Source organism: Mesoplodon densirostris, chromosome 3 (genome assembly GCF_025265405.1).
Source record: "Mesoplodon densirostris isolate mMesDen1 chromosome 3, mMesDen1 primary haplotype, whole genome shotgun sequence".
NCBI lineage: Eukaryota > Metazoa > Chordata > Mammalia > Artiodactyla > Ziphiidae > Mesoplodon > Mesoplodon densirostris.
The window spans coordinates 1,789,627-1,797,094 of record NC_082663.1 but is presented as its reverse complement, the minus strand read 5'-3'; the positions used below and the strand labels follow the sequence as shown (position 1 = coordinate 1,797,094).

The 7,468-nt window shown below is 38.9% G+C and overlaps 1 pseudogene; it reads right to left on the bottom strand.

Annotated features, from left to right (window-relative positions):
* Positions 1–4,768: 4,768 nt before the first annotated feature.
* LOC132486020 (RNA/RNP complex-1-interacting phosphatase-like) lies at positions 4,769–5,393 on the bottom strand (annotated as a pseudogene).
* Positions 5,394–7,468: the final 2,075 nt, after the last annotated feature.

The window sequence follows — 7,468 nt, the reverse complement described above, 5'->3', positions numbered from 1 at the left end:
TTTTCAAGTTTGTTTCAATTACTTTGGATCACTTGCATTTTCATATGAATTTGAGCATCAGCTTTACAATTTCTGCACACACACGCACACACACATACACACACACAACTCCAGTTGGGAAATTGACAGATATTGGGTTTTTTTGTTTGTTTCTTTTTTGTTTTTTTTGTTTTTTTGTTTTTTGCTGTACGCGGGCCTCTCACCATTGTGGCCTTTCCCGTTGCAGCCTTTCCCGTTGCGGAGCACAGGCTCTGGACGCACAGGCTCAGCAGCCATGGCTCACGGGCCCAGCTGCTCCATGGCATGTGGGATCTTCCCGGACCGGGGCACGAACCCGTGTCCCCTGCATCGGCAGGCGGACTCTCAACCACTGCGCCACGAGGGAAGCCCGACAGATATTGTTTTAAATCTACAGATTAATTTGGGGAGTATTGCCATGTGACAACATTAAGTCTTCCAATCCAGACACAGATGTATTTCCATTAATTTAAGTTTTATTTAACTTCTTTCAATGTAACTTCTTTTTGAAGTGTTAAGTGTACAAGTCTTATACTTCCTTTGTAAAATTTATTTCTGTATGTATTAGATGCTATTCTAAATGGACTGTTTTCTTAAAATCATTTTCAGATTGTTCATTCCTAGAGTAAAGAAATACAACTGATATTTATGTATTCATCTTTTTTTTTTTTTCTTTTTGCGGTATGTGGGCCTCTCACTGTCGTGGCCTCTCCCGTTGTGGAGCACAGGCTCCGGACGCGCAGGCCCAGCGGCCATGGCCCACGGGCCCAGCCGCTCCGCGGCACATGGGATCCTCCCAGACCGGGGCACGAACCCGCATCCCCTTCATCGGCAGGCGGACTCCCAACCACTGCGCCACCAGGGAGGCCCTGTATTCATCTTTTATTCTGAAACTTTGCTGAACTCAATTTATTAGTTTTAATATATTGGTTTTTCTTCTGTGTGTGTGTGTGCAAGCAAACGTGTGAATTCCTTTGGATTTTCTATGTATAAGAACATGTCACTTACAAACCAAAGTAGTCTCATTTTTATTTTGAAGACTGGATGCCCACCCCCTTTTTTTTCTTGTCTAATGGTCCTGGCTAGAATGTCCAGAACTATTTTGCATAGAAATGATAAACAGATTCCTTTGTCTTGTTCCTGATCTTAGAGGAAAAGTTTTCAGTCACTCACCATTGAGTATGATGTTAACTATGTGTTTTATTTTTTTTAAATAAATTTCCTTTACTAGGTTGAGAACATCCCCTCCTATTCCTAGTTTGTTGTGTGTTTTTATCGCACAAAAGTGTTAAATTTAGACAAACGATTTTTCCACATGAATTGAGATTGTCAAGTGCTTTTTGTCCTTTATTCTACTAATATAGTATATTCATCCATTGATTTTCATATATGGAACATTTTTGCATTCCTAGGATAAATTCTACTTGGTCATGGTATATAATCCTTTTTATATATTGCTGGATTAGGTTTACTAGTATTTTATTGAAAAATTTTGTGTCTGTATTTATAATGATGCTTTTATCTTGTTTTGGTATCAGGGTAATGCTGGCAGCATAAAATGAGTTTAAAAATGTTACCTCATATTCTGTTTTCTGGAAGTGTTTGTGAGGGGTTGGTATCAATTTTTCTTTAAAAGTTTAGTGGAATTCACCAATAAGGTCATCTTCTCATGAGTGTTTCTTTGTGGAAAATTTTTGATTACTAATTCAATCTTTTTATTTGTTATAGGTTTATTCAATTTTTTAATGTCTTTTAGTCAGTTTCAGTAGTTTGTGTCTTTCTGGGAATTTTTTCATTTCATCAAGTTTATCTAATTGTTAGCATACAGTTTTCCACAGTATTCTATCATGATTGTTATTTCTTTAAGGACAGAGGTTATATCTCCTCTTTCATTCCCTTTTCATAATTTGAGTCTTCTTTTTCCCTTTAATCATTCTAGCTAATGGCTTGTCAATTTTTGTTGATCTTTACAAAGAACTAACTTTTCAGATCATTGATTTTCTCTATTTTTTAAATCTATTCAATTTATTATGCTTAATACTTATGATTCCCTTCCTTCCACTTGTTTTGGCTTCTGTATGCTCTTCTTTTTTCTAGTTATTCAGATGGGCAATGAGGTTGAGATATTTCTTCTTTAATACAGGCAATGTAGCTATGAATTTCCCTCTAAGCACTGCTTCACCTGAATGCCATAAAATTTTGTATACTGTTTTTGTTTTCATTTACTTGAAAGTATTCCTATTTTACCTTTTGATTTCTTTTTGACCCAATTATATTTTAAATTGTGTGGTTCAAATTGCCTATGTTTGTGAATTTCCCAAATTAATTCAGATATGATTTCCAATTTTACTCTATTTTGGTCAGAGAACATACTTTGTAAGATTCAGTCTTTTTAAAGGTATTGAGACTTTTTTTTTTACTGTCCTAACATATGACCTACTCTGCTAGTAACACATTTGTCCAGTTTTTGTTTGCTGTGGAATATCTTATTTTCTCCTTCATTTGTAAGTAATAGTTTTTTAGCATATACTTGCTTGGTTGACAGACTTTTGTCCTCTGGCCTCCCTGGTGTCTGATAAGAACACATTATTAATCTTACTGAGAAACCCATGTGGCTGCACTGTCTGCCCATCACTTCTTTAGAAACCTCCTGTGCTCCTTTGTGTTTCTCCTCTGCTCTCAATCCCACAATGCATATGTTTGCACACTTGATGGTTTCCACAGCCCTCTGTTCACCTCTCTTCATTCTCTATTCTTCCTGTTCTTCCAACTGGATAATTTCAGTTGACCTTCCTTCAAATCCATGGAATTCTGCTCAAACCAGCTATCAAGGCTTTTTAGTAAAATTTTCATTTCAGTCATTATACTTTTCAGATTCACGGTTTGTATTTATTTCTTTTTTCCCCTAATTTATATATATATATATATATATATATATATTTATATTTTCTGTTTGGTGAGACATGATTCTCATACTTTGTTATTTTGACATGGTTCCCTTTAGTTCTTTGAAAATACTTAAAATAGATTATTTAAATGTGTTGACTATTATGTCCAATGTCTGCATTCCTAAAGGATAGTTTCTATTTACTGCTCTTTTCCCCCCTGTGTTTGGGCCATACATTCTTGTTCCTTTGCATGTTTCATATTTGCTTTTATTGTTGAAAATTGCATTTTCAATCATATGAGAGTTCTGGAGGTCAGACCCTCCCCACCTGCACTGTTTTGTGTTGTTGTTCTTTCCTGTTGTCTGGATTTGTTTATTCACTTTTTAAACTAATTCTGTAAGTCCGTATTCTCTGTCATGTGTGGCCACTGATATCTCTGCTTAGGTAGTTTAGTGGCCAGCTAATGTCTGAACAGAGATGTGCACAAGGTTCTCAGTCTTTGCTGAGGGTCTGTGTGTGTGGTGGGGAACGCCTTCAACAGATAGCAGACAGGTGGCAACTCTGCCTCTTCCTTCCTGCTTGTGCAGAGCCTTGAGAGTAGGAAAGGTGAGAGCTTAAGGCATGCTCAGCTCTTTCTGGAACACAGGCATAGTTCCAGACACATGTCTGTCCATATTCCAGGAACTATCTTGGAGTTTCTTTTTTTAAAATATACATAAAACAAAATTTATTATTTCAACCATTTTCAAGTATACAATTCAATGATGTTAAATATATTCACAATGCTGTGCAACCATCACCACTAACCAAATTCAAAATATTTATGTCAAAAGATGGAGCAGGACCTCAGAAAGATGGAGGCAGGAGCATAGAATCTCTCCAAACCCTTTCATGGAAGAAGATCAGCTAAAACCAAACACCCATAGGTGGCATTTATCAGCATTTATCATTTCCAGAACGTTTTCACCATCCCAAACAGAGACTCTATAGCCATTAAACAATAATTTCCCATTCCCTCCTCGATCCACGTTCTTTCATCTTTTCCATTGTTTTTCCTAACATCTTTTAGTCCACTTTGAAATAATAGGTTACAGTTTTGATCTGTTTTGTGGACCTGTCTTTTCCAACTTGATTTTATTGTCTGAAGAGATGCTATTCTGCTCCTTATTCTCTTTTTTCTTACACTAACTCTGTACAGGATTTGATCCCAATCCTTTTCTTTTATTGATTTTTGGATGAAAAAAGTTTTAAAGCACTTTGAAAAGGAGGTGCGAGGCCATGTGGAATCATGTTCTTCATGGCTGTTTCATCAATGCTTCAATTATACTCTTTTGAAATAACTGTTTTCCAGGAGGCATAAGCCAGTGGGCTTTATCATTGGACAGAGTGCAGAGAAAGGACCCCACGAAAGCTGATCACCTTAGCAAAAATGATTTCGTTATGATTTCACCCAAGATTGATCACAAGCCAGCCTGGGAAACTCAATGAACCAGAGAAAAGGTATAATGTCATCTTTCCTTCTCTCTGCCTCAGCTCTCCAGGATTGGTCACCTACACGTTATTAGTAATTATTAGTTGGTTTCTGTTCATAATTACTATCAGAAGACACAGCACTTATGGGCCTAATGACACTGCCCAGCTACGCACCATTCTTCTTCACTTTGGCTTCCCGTCCACCAGCAGGAACCTGACTGATTTTAGTTCTCCCTTCACCCCAGCTCAGTAATGTCTGTGAGTGACTCTCAATCTCACCAGAATCTGTATCTCTCACTCTGCCCCAACATCCCACCCCATCACTCGCTCCCTGAAGTGTACTCTAGGAATTTAGGTAAACTGGATATTTTACCACTGTTCACCATCTTTTATGAAACCAGAAGAAAAGCAGCTTTCTTATGGAATGATGGAGAACTTGTAAAGATAAAACACCAGTATCCAGTTGCATCATCTGGCCACATGCCTTCTACATCAATCAAATATCTGCAGATGTGGTAGCCAGTCCTGTTTAAACCATGGGTACAGGGGACACCAATAAGTCTGTCATTATCTTTATTTTCTTTCAAAAACCCATTAACAGCACATTGGAATTTAAAACTAGTGTCATCATCTGGCACCTGATGCCCAATTGTACAAATTTTTAAATAAGGAATAGTTTCTGGTAAGTCCTCTGGCTTATAATGGTGGTGAGTATATGTTAAGTCAATCATCAACCCAAGTTCTTCCTTCTGTTCTTGGAGTTTGTTAAAAAAGATCCAAGGGGGAAAAACATTCTTCTGGAGCAAAATTCTTTTCAAAACTCTTTTTTAAAGGAACTTTGAAAGCAATGACACGAGTCCCAGGCATCCGCTGTCCAACTGGGAGATAGTCTTTCCACCTTTCTGGGATGTGCTTTCCGCCCTTCCTCTTGGCCAATGAACGTCCGGAAAAGCTGCGACCCTGACCCCAGCACCCGTGGGCATGATGCCACTGGCTCATGTGACCCCCAAAATGCTGCCCACCCAATGCCAAGAGTGCCAAAGTCGCCAACCCGGCGGCCCCGTTGCCAGCTCAAGGCCCCGAACCACAGTTTCCTAGGCACAAGCCCAAGCAGCTTGCGGACCTCCTTCTACTGCGCATGCACCACCGCCCGTCAAGATGATGTCATCACGCCGGCCGACTGGCACGCTTCTCTTGGAGTTTCTTAAGCTTCCATGGACGTCTCATTCCCCAGCTTTCTGGGTTGGTCTAACAGTTTCACCAACTGTGATCTGCCTCAAACAAGCTCAGTGTTCAGCAATTGTCTGCAATTGTTTTCAGAATTCTCCACTGGGAAAAAGGCTGTTCTGCTGGGTGAGCTCCAAATCGAGTCAAACAAAGACAACCTCATGAGTGAGTCTCCCAGGGAACTACCAGACAGGTCAAATGAGGCCAGTTCTTGGGAAGGGAGTTTGAAGACTCTTCCACATTCTTCCTGCTCCAGTCACTGCCAGGCTGCTGTTTACCAGCATGAATGTGGGCTATTTGTTTTAAAGCCAACTGTAGAACTTGGTGGTGGGGCGGGAAGAGGATGGAAATAGGGTAAATTAAAATGCCCACAGCTCACTCTTCCTAATGAGATTCAGATGTGTTTTTTTCTGCTTTTTCTTGAATAAACACTCTCTGGTTTTCTACAAGCCTTTGGTTAATTTCCAGAGTTTTGAAAAAGTTGATGCTTGTAAATTTTGAACAGTGCTTTCCTTGGAATTATGGGTGAGACAATTTTCAGAGGTCCTTTCTCTGCTGCTTTCACTGACATTCTCTTTCCTGCCATGGCTTTTGAAGGTTTGTGTCACGTAGCAGAGAGTTCTATTTTGGCAGTTGTTTTCCTTCTACATTGAAAACATGTCATATATTATGTTCTAGTTTCCATTATTTCCATTGAGAAGTCAGCCATCAGTCTTATTGTCTTAGTTTCGAAATTAGTACGACCTTTCTTTCTGGCCCCTTCAAGACTTATTTATTGTTTGTTCATTTTTGGTGGTTCTCTCTTCTGCTAGATATTTGAGGTGTGTGGGAGCATTTTATTGTCACAATGACTGGGATCATTACTGGCATTTGTTAGCAAAAGTCAGGGATTATATTGATAAAATTTCTTTTTTTATGTTTAACTGCTTTATTTTGCTGTACAGCAGAAATAACACAACATTGTAAATCAACTATATTTCAATTTAAAAAAAGAACATCAGTTCCTATGTACTGATACAGGAAAATCTCCAAGATATATTAAGTTTGAGACAAAGGTGAATTTAGTTCACAGAAATGTACCAATGTTGCTTCCTTAGTTGTGACAAATGTGCCATGGTGATGGAAGATTTTTTTTTTCTATTTTGATTATTTTATTGGGGTCCTCATTTTATTCTAATTTAATTTTAGATAATTCAAAACAATTCAAAATAACACGTTATTACCAGATAAATCCGGATTTCTCAGAATATATTACAGGCTATGATAAAATTTCTGTACTGCATGGGAGAGATCCACAATGCCGTAAAGAATTCCTGGCTAAAGTTCCAGTGATTCCTCACTGAAAAATTATAGCAGAGGTGAGTTTCAATGACTGGAGAGAAATCTTTCCCACATTTGGACCTCCAGCCTGTGGCATTTGAAACTTCTGGACCCTCCACTCGTGGGACTGAGGTTCTTAATTCGAATTTCCAAGGGCAACATGAGCTCAGGTTCTGGGCAAGTCCGGTCTCCAGATGAAAGCCCTCAGAGGTTCCCACTGCTGTGTATCTTGGGAAACCACTTAGAGAAAAACAGAGCGGGAATTAAAATATACTTTCCCTCAGAAATTGGCAGTCAGATGGAGGGAGGGATAGAATCCTTGTCCCAGAGGAGACGAAAGATCAGATTAAATGCCACAAGGCACTTCTGTTCTGAGATGCCTTGATGATCCTCACAGTGGAGATGTTGAGTAGTGGGCCCCAGAATTCAGGCAAACACCTGATTTGGCCAGACTTGGTTTTCAAAAAGTTACTCTATAGCAATAGAGTAGATGGAGAACGATGGAATGATTCCACCTCTCGCTACCAAGTAAAGGATAAAAC